The sequence below is a fragment of the Equus quagga genome, chromosome 15, assembly GCF_021613505.1.
Source record: "Equus quagga isolate Etosha38 chromosome 15, UCLA_HA_Equagga_1.0, whole genome shotgun sequence".
Lineage (NCBI taxonomy): Eukaryota > Metazoa > Chordata > Mammalia > Perissodactyla > Equidae > Equus > Equus quagga.
Window position 1 is genome coordinate 20,044,316 of NC_060281.1, and position 12,954 is coordinate 20,057,269.

Here is a 12,954-nt window from a genome sequence, read left to right on the forward strand (position 1 = left end):
TGACTAGAATGTGGTAGAGTAGTATAGTTTGCTTGCTAGTTGGGGGAAGTCACAAGTTCTGTGGAAGTTGTTCTCAAGCATCAGTGAACCTCAAAGTCACATGCAGGGTTATTAAAGCAGATTGTTGAGCTCCGCCCCTTGAGTTTCTGATTCTGTTGGTGGGGTGGGGCCTAAATTTGCATTTCGAACAAGATGTAGGTGCCGCAGCCATACTCTGAGGACCACTGCTCTATACTCTGCAAATCTTCAATTTAATAAGTCCTTGGTTATCTCTCTCTCATTCCCAACAGTGGTTCAACAAAACTTTAGCAATTTATACCTGTTTTACACCATCATCTCCACTTTTTCAGTATCCCCACTTTCCTACCTTACAAGGAAAGTTGGGGTCATTGGGTATGAAGTGCCTCAAGTTCTTATTCCTTTCTTCCAGTCTATCCCTTTTCTATTTTAAGGCTCATCCCACTTCCTGGACTCTTGATCAAAAACCTTCACATCTCTTCCAGGATCTAATGCCATCTTTTCATCCTCGAGATTTTGTCATTGGCCCTCTTCTATCTCAAGTGTTCAATCTTTCCCTCTTTACCAGCTTCTTCTCCAATGCTTATAAACAAGTTCAAGTCCTTGATCTTGAAAATATCTCCTTTGACCCTGGATGTTTCTCTAGCTACTCACTTTCTTCTTCACAGGCCAAGTTCTTGGAAAGAACAACACACTTGATTTCTCAACTTCTTATCAAGTCACTATAATCAAGTTTCTAATCCTACCACTCTATTGAAGCTGCTTTGCCAAAGGTCGTTTTGAACTAGCTAACTCCAATTAACTCAATTCTCATTTTAGTACTGTTAATCTCTCTCTTTGAAACTCTCTGATCTCCTGGTTTCTATGACACCACCACCTTTCCAGTGCTCTTTGTAGGCCCTTCCTCTCCCTCTCCTATTGAATGTGGGTGTTTAGAATCCAATCTTTGACTCACCCCTTTGTTCTGTGTACGCTCTCTTGGGCATTTCACTGACTCCCTTGGCTTCAGATGGCCCCCATGCAGATCCTTGTGAGAACACTTTTAGGCCAAATCTAAGAACAGGGCTAAATTCCACATCTAAGTAATGTGTGTGAAATGCTATATGCTGTATGCTGCTGCTTCCCAAATCTAAATGTCCATGGACTCTCTTGGATTTCTGACTTTATTCTAGCTTCTATTTCCACCATTCTGTCTGAATAGCCCACTTTACTACTGGTTATAGCCACCTGAAATTTTGAATGGTCACCTTAAACTCAACAGGTCTAACCTGCCACTCAGTAAGTTGAGAAGCCTTGGAATCATCCTTGGGTTCCATCTTTGCCTTACTCTTATCCTCATATCTTGCCAGTAACTAAGTCCTTTAAGTTATACTTCCTTAGTATTTCTCTTACTTGTCACCTTTTATCATTTCCTAATCTCTTGACATAGCTCTAGCCCATATCATCTCTTTCCTGAACTGGTAGCTCCTTCCAATTTTTCACCCTTCCACCTTTCACCTTTCTTGCATGTTACTGTCAACTTACTAATAGACAAATTTAATTGTGTCATTACATTAAAAAACCCCATATTTCCAAGGCTCCCCAGGTTTTATTAAATAAAGTCCAAATTCCCTAACATGATGCACAAGACTTTCTTTATCTGGCCCGTACCAAGTTTCTGGCTTCCTTTCTTACTCCTTATGATCTCATCATGCTAGACTCCTTCCAGTTCCCTCTAACATACTGTGGCTTTGCTCATGCTGCTCTCTCTGCCTAGATTATCCCTCCTCATTTTGTTCAACTATTACTCACTGTTCAGGACTGTTCAATACTGTAATGGCATCTTCTCAATAGTAATAATAATAAACGTCTATTATATGCTTATTATGTGCCAGGCACTTTACATACAGTCTCATGTAATCCTCACAACAAGACTTTGAAGTTTATATCATCCTTATTTTCTGAGGCAACTGAGAGTCAGAGAGGTTGCCTTCCTTGACAAGTTTTTCTGCCCAGTGAACACTTACTGCCCTCAAATGACTACTCCCTACTTTGTATCGGTGCTATAATCTGCACATACAGAAAGGAAATAATTTATACTACAGCTGGTGGTTTGGAAGGAAATGATCTCCAAATTGTTTAAGAAAATATATTAATAAACTGCTTTGAAGGCCAGTAAGTCTTCAAAGACTGGGGCTGCTGGAGTCTAAGAAAAGAAAAAAGGTAACCAAAATACTTAGCATTATAAATAAATAGGAATTTGTAGGTGGGGAAGACAGAGAAGGACAGAATAGAAAGAAGAAAAGGGGGCATCGTAGAGAAGCACGGCATGTGGCAGGACGGCTTTTAAGAATAGAATAGGCATTTACTTGTAAACTGTGTTTCTTTGATGTAAACTCCCTTTCTTCATCTCAAAACTTTGGTAAAATCTGCTGTCCCCGCACAGAGCTTTGTGAAAATGCTTTTGGGTGAAATCTAGGAACATGGCTAAGTTCCACATCTGAGTAGATGTTTGTGGAATAAGGACAATTGGCAGATCATCCATGAACTTCACGAATTTAGCATATGCAGAAGTTCAGAGCAAGAGGGGGTGATGAGAACATTAGCTCCCCCAAAATACGAAGAAATCTTGGGTTGGGCATTAGGCTTGCAGACAAGGTGGCATGGAGGCTCAGGCCAATCCTAACCTAGAGCTTAGAAGTCAGGCAGATCTCAGCTAACATCTGGGTTAAATTTTTCATAGCACCTTTGCTCTTGTTTATATACCTTTGGCCCTCCTAAATTTATCAGTAAGGAGTCTTTTGGAGGGCATAAACTATGTTATCTATCATTGTGTCCAAGGCCTAATGACTGGTGTACTTAATGGGTCCTCAATAAATGTTTGTTAAAAGAGTATTTGTCATATCGACATATTTATTGAATTCAGAAAAAGTAAAACCCTAATACTTGAGATAGGATTTTGTGTTTAATTTATTCCCATGTCTAATGCATCTAAAATATAAACATCATAAAAAGTACTCAACGCTAATTAAAAACTGGAAGACAATAATAACTATAACTATAATTGAACATTTTCAACGTGTCAGGAACTTTTCATTTAAATCTTGATAACAACCCTACCACATAGGTATTCTTATACCTATTGTATAGTGCAATATTTACACTTATTTTCTGAGAGGTTGAATAATTTGCGCAGGGTGTTATGGCTTATAAGTGGCAGCAGAGCCCATATTTTTTTAACTATAACTGACTGAGTTAATGAGGTTGTTTTTAATATATTCTGGAAAGAGAAAATACAGCTTATACTGCATCTATGAAAGGCCAAAAAAAAAAAAAAGGAAGTAACTTGGTCAAATCTGTTGGTATAGTTCCTCCATCATTATTTAACCATTGACCTTAGTCAAAACAGGTTTATTGCACCCAGCTTTAGAGTGTGAACCAGGAATTGCATTAGCCATACTGTGGCTTATTACATTCATGGCACTGATTAATTTTTGGCCCTGTTTCCATGTGAAATAGAAAAATAAATGTATATGTGTAATAGAAAATGGAGGCAGTTGTTCAAATAATTCACTGAAATAGATCCAGTTTTACATCTAAACAGTTCAATGAAAATACTTTGGGGAACTGGATGTTTCTGTCTATTTGTCTCGACTGAATTCTCCACTTACTGTTAGGTATTGATAAACCAAAAAAAGAAGTTATTTATTTAAAACAAAATTTTTTTTAACAAGGGAACATTTAACTTTCCTCACCCTTTCCTAAAACAAAAGTAAAACATTCCCTGACATATGTTAGACAGGTCTAGGTGGGCCTCTATTATGTGAGCAGGATTAGAAATTAATTAAAGTGTTATAAAAAGTTACAAACTTTCCTTCATTTCCATAAAAACTTACTTATGGCAAAAACATTAAAGATAATACAAATACTGTACTTAATTACTTATTTATACCTAACATTGAATTCTTTGTCTCTTACACCCACCCAACATACTCTATCTCCAGTCTTTCCCATCTCAGTTAACGGCAAATTCATTTTTCCAGTTTCTCAGAACACTTTAGAGTCATCCTTGATTCTTCTCCTTCTCTAGGACTCCAAATCCAATCTGTCAGTAAATTGTATTTATTTTCAAAATATATTCAGAATCCAACCATGTCTTATGGCGTCTACTGTAATAACTCTAGTGCAAGCTACCATCATCTCTTGCCTGGTTTACTGCAATAAGACCTGCTACTCTACAGACCATTTTCAACTCGGCAGCCAGAGTAATCACTTTAAAGCCTAAATCACATCATGCCAATCCTCTGCTAACAGTGTTCCAGTCCCAGGCATACAGGCCTTCCACCATTTGGTCTCCTGGTACCTCTGTGAATCACATTACACTATTTTCTTTCTGGGTCACTCTGCTTCAGCTAAAATGGCCTCCTGGCCATTCTTGCAACTTACCAGGCCTGTTCCCACTTCAGGGCCTTGGCATAGGTTGCTCTGTCTGGAATGCTCTTCTTTTTTTCTTTTTTTCTCCCTAACGCCCCAGGGCATGGCTGTATATCCTAGTTGTAAGTCCTTCTAGTTCTTCTATGTGAGCCGCTGCCATAGCATGGCCACTGACAGACAAACGCTGTGGTTCCACGACTGGGAAACGAACCCGGCTGCCAAAGTGGTGAGACAGCCGAACTTTAACCACTAGACCATCAGGGCTGGCTCTGGAATGCTCTTTCTTTAGATATCTGCAGTTCTCTCTTTCACCTTCTGCAAGTCATAATTCAAATGCCACTTTTCTCAGTGAGGCCCATGCTGCTTGCCTGATTTAGACATTACCATTCTCCCATTCCTCCTGAGCTTTGTCTCGTTCCATATCCCTTCCCTGTTGTATAACAATATGCAGTTCTATACGGTTTATTTCCATGGTTACTATACACATGCTAGAAATCTAAGGCAAATATAGCAAAGGATAAAATAACTGACAAATAGGCAAAGAAAAAGCCTCCACAAGTATCCTAGTAAACGAGTCAAGGATCACAAGAGAGTAAGAATTTGCAGGTCACCTGAAGTGAACTGGCCCCATAGCATCCCCATGAGAGGAACCCACTTTATCACAGAGATGGTTCCATATTAGGTATGGCTTCTGCTAGTCTCATGAGAATTAGGGCTTCTTTTATTACCTAATCTAGTCATCTTTAAAAGATGCCACAGAGCACTTTTACTTAGATATGTGTACTTTCTCTTTGCACTGGTGGGTCTATATGAAGTTATTATCCCAGAGGAATTTGAACGTCTACAGCAACAATGCTTCGTTTTCCTTTAACGGCTTTTTTCGAGGGATGGAGACATTTTTGTGGTGTGATGAATTCATTTGGTCTCCTGATATGTTTTCTCCACATGCTTTGGAAATCTTGTATTTTTCAGAGAGGTGGTAGTCATCAATGTCTTAATTGCCGCAACAGCTTCATTGTTTTAGCTTTATCATAATTAAGATATCCTGGTAGTGTTGATAGTTTAGGATATTTGATATTAATCTAATGGAAAATATTTCTGAGCCTTTGTGTACAGCAGTGCCCTCAAACTACAAACAAAATCATAACTAAATCAAACTTTTTAAAAATGAATTTTAATAGATTCCAGGAGGTAGGAACACTAGGATAACTGACGTGACTTCAAAGCTAAGATCTCTGCCAACAGCACAATTCACAATTTCCTAAGAGTGAATTTTTGAGCTCTCTCTACCAGAGTCTTGTTTAACTCAGTTTCCTTTCTCCATAGCTCACTTTCATTAACTCCCGTTGTGTGTGATTATATGTAAGCTAGACACCAGTAGCCTGAGAGTAAGATCTGGGCTCTATTCGGAAACACTAGGTCAAATCTGGCCTCCATGTGATGCAGGTAAAACGCCTATGCAAGAACCACTATGGCAACATTAATTGAACATAATTTTAATTGAAATGATCTGCTTCAGGTTATCTTTCATTAGATCTAATATTAATTTTTCTCTGAATTTTCTTGGTAATGTACTTGAAAGGCCTTCTCAACCATTGTATAAACCAGTCTTCCTTTGTAAGAAATTAGGCCAATTGTCTCTCATTGTCACTCTCCCTTCCACTCTACACTTTGCCCAGCATTGAACTGGGCCCTGATTTACACATTATGGTGAACTTTTACCTCCTAAATATATTTAACCTTTTGGAACTTTAAGTATTTGGCAAATACTGAAGTGTAGGGGAGATTACAGAGAACTAATCACAAAATTAACAGAAGATTCAACTACAATCCACAGAGGAAATAACCAAATAAGTTGCTATTTTAAACAATGTAAGCAAAAAGAAGGAACGGATTATTTCAGAACACAAATATTCATAGACAAGAAAATAACCGAAGCAGTACTGCTTAGAAAGATGTGATGAAAGTTAGTAGTTGAATCTCTATATTTTATAATATTTGACGTCTTAGGAGCGGACATAAGCATGGATAAGCCAGGTTTCTTCCCTAAGCAGCTGAAAACAACACTAAAAATATAAACAACAAGACTTCACATAATATAAAGAGTGAAAGCAATCGAAATCATTGTCGTACGACTGTATTACGTAAGAACTACATGTGTAACACTCAAATGTCAGAGGACAGGATGCACAGTTCAACAGTGGGAGTGCAAGATTTCAAAAAGAGGAACAGGCCAACATCCTAAGGAAAAATATCATATCACTCATAAAAGGCTTTGAGATAGAAAAAGGTTTCAATAATAAAAACGTGGTCTTTAAACGCCTGAGCTTGGTAAAATGAGTCGGGGGCGGGAGGAAATTGCGGACCATAGCCTCCCACCGCCTCCAACGACTGTGCAGGGGCAGCGTGGGGTGGGATGGGGTGCGAGAGCCTGCGGAAGGGCTGGTGCTTCTGGATCCCGGGAGGGGCTCCATGTCCACACCACGACCCTCGGTGCTTTGGGGAAGCGGGTCTTTCTGATTTCTCCGTTTCCCTTCACCATTCTAAAAGCACAATCCGGCCAAGACCTCGGTTCACCCCAATTCCTGGCCCAATTCCAAGGGCCGGTCTCTGCCCTGAAGTTGAAAACAAGCTTCCTGCGTCGGCCACCGAATCCCTCGAAAATCCTAGCCCTCTCAGCTCCACTTCTAAGGAAGCCTGGCCCTCGCACACCTCCGCGCCTCAGCTCATCCCTTCTCTCCCAGTAGCCGCCGCCGCCGCCGCCGCCGCCAGGAAAGCGGCCGCCAGCGAGCCGCACGACGCCCCGCCCCCCGCGAGCGTGGCGGAAGTGGCTCGCTCGGGAAAGCAGCCCGCGCGCCACCTGGCCGAGCGCGCATGCGCCAGCGCCCGCGCCGCCAGTGGCGGGGGCGTCGGTAGCGCTCCCTCCTCCGTCTCCGCAGCCCCCGCCCCACCGAGAGTCGGGCTCACGCCATCTTGCGCCCCCCTCCGCCCCAGTGCAGCCACCTTCTCCGTGTCGACACTCTGAGCCCCCCACCCCGCCCCTTTCCAAGCGTGTCCCGGGCCGCAGCAGCAGAAACCGCACCATCTCTACCCCCACAGTCTCCACGCGGGACGCGCCGCCGTGCCTACAAGTGTTCTTAAAGCAGAGGTTGTAGGGGGCGCGGAGGGCGGCGCGGGGCAGCGGGGAGAGGGCTGGGGACGGGGAAGGACGCCGCGCGGCGAGCCCCGTGTCGCCGACCCCGCCCTGGCCCCCGCCGGGGGCGGCCGCGGGGGAGTCCTTGGCGGTGGCGCTCGAGGGCTGAAGGAGGCCGGTCGCGTGAGGCGCTGGCCCGGCGCGGCGCCCGGGTCCCCGCGGAGGGTGGCCTCGGCCGCTGACTCCTCCCCGCCGGCGGGTGGGCGTGGGGCGCGCGGAGCCGGCCGGCGGGCAGGGCCGGCGTGGCCGGGGGTGTGAGGGAGCGCCTGCCGCGCGTCATCTGGGGACTGCTTGGGGGGAAGAGTCCTTAAAGCGGGAAATTGTCGCCTTATGGGCAGCGTGGAAGAAGAGTTAGGTAGCATTAGTACAAGTGCAGCGTCCAGAATAAGGGCAGAATGGGCTCCGTTCTCTCTGGGGGAGCCCACCTCTGTGACCCCTGGGGAAATTATTTAGCCCGTCTTCTTTGGCTGGATGTTCTGGTCTGTAAAATGGGGATAATAATAGCCTAGCTCACAGTGTGAGGATGATGTGAGGATGGACACGTTAAATGACTACAACAGCGCCAGCCACTGATCAGTTACTTAACTGATTAATTTCAGTTCTCCATGTTTTAAGAAATTCAGAATGACTGTGACCTTTTTTTTTAAATTAAAAATCAAGACTCTTGGTTTGACAAGCGAGAGTGGATTTATAGGGGCGGTGGAATGTAATATCTGACACTCCCAGACGATCCCGGACATCTGTTGTGACTGTACGCGTGGATAAACGAGCGTAACTCCATGAGGCTGATAGAAACTTTCAGCCGTTTCTTTCGGAAGCAATGAGTATATATTTATCTGGGAGGAGAGGACCTAGGGTCTTAGTATGTGTGAGGGGCGGAACTTTGGAAGTGGAATTAGGTTAGATCTGCAAAGATTTACTCGAAGACCAAATTGAGGACAGAACAGGTGGCATTTCTGATGGATGTCCCGGAGAGGCTGGGTTTGACTGAATGTGAGGAACGATTTCTTGACAGTTAGTACTTTGAAAATATAGAATGCACTTCACTGTGCTATTGCAAGTTTCTTGTCTCTGGGAATATTCAAGCAAACATCTAGAGCCGTCTAGGTTTAGAGCAGCACTGTCCAATAGAACCTTCTGCCATGATGGAAAATATTCTTTAGTCTGTGCTGTCCCAATATGGTCTCCCCTAGACACACGTGGCTCTTGAGCGTTTGAAATGTGAATAGTGCACTGAGGAACTTAATTTTTAATTTTATTTTAATTAATTTAAGTATAAATAGCCACATGTGGCTAGTGGCTGCCTTACTGGACAGCATAGGTCTAGAGCTTTGAGACTGGACTGTGAGGCCCCTTCCGGTTCTTGATTTGGTTGAGTTTTAAGTCAGAGAAGCCAACTATTGGAACATTTATTGCCTTAGGGAATTGTAATTATATTCAAATAATGCCTCTCATTCAAATACTATAGTTCAAAGCATGGGTCTGTTAGTACTTATTTACAGCTTGACAAATTAAAGCAAAGCATTCTTTTGACCCCTAGGTTGTACAGCTAATGCCAGATTCATTTGGAGAGCCATAACAATAGTAACAGGAGTTTCCTTTAATCATTATTGTGCTGTATTGTGACCAGGGGTTTCTGCTATCTTTTATCACTTTGGGTAGTTTTCAGTGAAAACTTTTCAACTCTTTTATTCCTGAAACTTTTTCTATTTTTTTTTTTTGACTTTTGGCATAATAAAACAATTTGATCAACTATCATAATAACCTTTGAACATCAGGACCTTTTAGAAGTAGTTTTGTGGTTTTAAAGAGATAAATCTGAAATTTCGTGATATTTCGCACAATTGCTTTCTTTGAAATATGTAGGTGTTTTTTTCTTTTTCAAGCAAATGTTTATAAAGTTAAGCTTGAAAATAAAACTTAAAAACCTTTATTTATAGGTAGTACCCTTAACTCTGGCCCGATGTCTGCAAAATGGTGTCCTTAGTCTCAAGGCTGAAGATAATTGTTAGATCTAGAACAGAAACTTAAAGCTTGTGAATTAAGTACATGCAGAGAATAGCCCATACTGTACAAATCGAAATGAGTTGCTGTTATGTAGGGTAACTGTATACCCCACTTTTTCTGGGACCATCATGTTTTTAGAGCCTGTTTGTCCCAGCATGATTATTAATAGAGCCCCTTTCACTTTCACAAATGTCCCAGTTGGGACCACATAATAATAGGGTTATCCTACTTTTAGGGTTGCTGAAATTTGTAATATGTAATTTTAGTAGGATTAACTATATTGTGGGTTCGGAAATGTACTTGCTTTAAAGTAGTGACAAAGTTGTTGCTTATGTGTTTAAATAATAGTTGAGATATCTGGAGTGAGGCCAGCAGGTGACCTGTCCGTTTAAGCCACTGGTAATTCAGAAATTTTCCTCTTCTCCTTATAATCGGACAGAAATCTTCGGCAGCTTGATTTTTGGTTCTCTCTCAAAAAATGATCTTTTGGTATAGGAGGCTGCAAAGAAAGCCTGTGTCAGTCACATCAGAATATTGACTATTCTTTTTGAAAAAGATTTTGTTGAAAATAACATCCGTTTTATTTTATGGAGAGATTGAATAGTGAAGTCAGTCAGAGATCTGCTTATTATGTGTTAGAATGTTAAAGAAGGATTTTGCGTATAGTTCACCAAAATAGTAGAGAAAAATAATTCAGCCAAATGCATTATTGTATTAATTTGAGTTTATCCTGTAATGGATAAAATATTTTATTGAGAGTCAAACACACTTGGTTCGAGTCCTCACTTTGCTAAGGGTTGAATGAGGTAACCCATGTGACGTGTTGGGTGCAGAGTTGGGTACATCGAAGCACATAGAAGTACTCAATGAATATTAGCTGCTCTAGCCTGAAGGTTTTTGAATAACAGATCTGGAAGAGATATTAATGTTCTGAGAGGCACTGTGCATAGATGCAAAGAGCGCTTAAAACTAATTCCAAATCCCTAGGTTTAGCCCTTTTCTGCCATATTCTCTCCTTGTGATTTCCGTTAAGGTATTTAACTTTTCTGAGCCTCAGCTTCCCCATGAGTAAAATGGAATTAGTACCTAACCTCATCCCACCTCCTCTCAGGATTGTTGGAGGCTTCAGATGAGAATTATATCGATTGTTGTCTTGTTTTACAAACATTGTTTAATTGTTTTTGTCTCAACTTGTCTACCTGCTACTTCCAGTAAAGACTAACCCTAAACTGCAAAAATTGTTGTGTATTTTAATATGTGAAACAGCATAAATAAAGTATAATAGGCACCGTTACCCAAGATTGGTCCCTTTGACAAATAATACTGTGAGTCACAGTAGTGGTGCTTTATTGATCTGGTTACAGTATATTCTGTACACAAAACAACTCCATGCCACTGCTAAGGGAGACCCAGCATTTCCGTGGGCGCTCGAAGTGCTCCTTCCATTGTGTTAAGTGCTGTATCTCATTATTTATCCAAACATGTCAATCCCACTTAACAGGTATGCTGATGAGATTTTTACTTTCTGGAACAGATCTGTCAATTTTGCTTTATACCACTGCATTTGATAATATCTGGCTGATAGTTAATGGATAGTGAAGGTTAAATGAGGTAATGAATGTGAAAATAGCACGCTATCTGGCATATGGTATGTAGCAGTTGCTGAAAAAATGCTGTGTTCATTGAATTCATAGGGCAGTAAATTGAAATAATTTCTGTGAGGGCATTTTATAAATTGTAAAATACTATGCAAATATAAATATTTTAAAATCCTGAAGTGTACTTTTGCTGTTTTAAATGCTGTAGAGGTTTTATGACTGAATCCTGTATCTTTCGCTTTACTCATATTATTTATTTTTGAATCTTTAAAAGACTGCTCCTAATCGTAACATTCTTTCTCTGAGAATATACGTGTTTCGTGATACATTTTCAAGAAGCTGTACTTCTGCTTGGATCTTCTCCCTCCTCCTTCCCCGCCTCCTCCTCCTCACGGATGGGGTGCTTTCCATGTATCAGGCACTGTCCTAAGTGCTGTATTTACTTAGCCTCATGTAACCTACGAGGCGGGTGTTTGTAATCTCCATTTTAAAGATCAGGGAACTGAGACAGGGAGGTGATGTGACTTGCCCAAGGTCACATGGGGTTAGAGTCTGTGTTTGACCTCCAGACTCCAGCTCTTTACTGCTAACCTGTGAGTTGGCATAGGCAGATATTTCACACCAAAGTTCACTATGACGGACACATCTGGAGGTCTTGTGAGTTAATTATGGTAAGCTTTTATTTTATGTTTCTTGTGGGTTAGTAGAAAAACTCAACCGGGAGTCAGGGGACCTCAGTTTTAGTCCCACCTGTATCACTAAATAGTGATGTGTCCTTGGGCAGTTCAAGAAACCCCTCTGGACTTCAGTTTCCTCACCTGAAAAATGAGGGATTTGGATGAAATTAGTGATTTGTAAACTGTGCTTCTGAACCTCTGATGTCTTTGATCCCACTCCCACCGATTTGCGTAGTTATACTTTTGTCTGTTGTAGTTGTTTATCCATTTGCCTAAGATTTACTTTTAGCAAAGAATTCCTGAACTTAACTTTTATTTATTTACTTTTAAAGATTGACACCTGAGCTAACATGTGTTGCCAATCTTCTTATTTTTTATTATTATTGTTTTTTCTTCTTCTGCCCAAAGCCCCTCGGTATATAGTTGTATATTCTAGTTGTGAGTGCCTCTGGTTATTTTCTGTGTGGGACGCCGCCTCAGTGTGGCCTGATGAGCGGTGCCATGTCCATGCCCAGGATCTGAACTGGCGAAACCCTGGGTCCCTGAAGTGGAGTGTGTGAACTTAACCACTCGGCCATGGGGCTGGCCCCAAACTTAACTTTTAAGGTCATCAGTCTCTAAGATAACTTAATGACAAGCGTCCTGACTACTACATGTACAGCTTCTCAGTAATTCCATGGTATTTTTGTCTGTTAAAGGTGGTAGGCATCTTTTACAAATGAAAAAACTAAGGTACTAAAATGGGAGAAGATCGGTGAATTTTTGTTAAAATATGTATGTAGATTGACTGAATATTTCAGGTTATCAGCTAGTTAGGATCAAAGCCTGTTGTTTGTTAGATTTGTGACCTTCACTTAGTATTTTTACTTTTAGCTTCCTCATTGGTGGGGGGGAAATGCTTGCCTTGTAGGGTGATTGTCAAAAAATGTGAGTGAATATGGGTGAAAAACCCTTGATAAACTCCCAGATGCTTATAGAGATTCACGTAGTTTTTACATGCTTACAGTAAATTTCCCATTCCTTTTTCTTTTTGTCACATGAACTATGT

General features: G+C 41.3%; 1 protein-coding gene across 4 annotated transcripts in view; it reads left to right on the plus strand.

Annotated features, from left to right (window-relative positions):
• The first annotated feature begins 7,357 nt into the window (after nucleotides 1-7,357).
• SUPT3H (SPT3 homolog, SAGA and STAGA complex component) overlaps nucleotides 7,358-12,954 on the plus strand; it is a 467,131-nt gene continuing 461,534 nt past the window's right edge. For all 4 annotated transcript variants that reach the window (XM_046639750.1, XM_046639752.1, XM_046639747.1 and 1 more), the window contains exon 1: nucleotides 7,358-7,579. The gene's annotated coding sequence lies outside the window, so the exon portion shown is untranslated. The remainder of the gene's footprint in view (nucleotides 7,580-12,954) is intronic.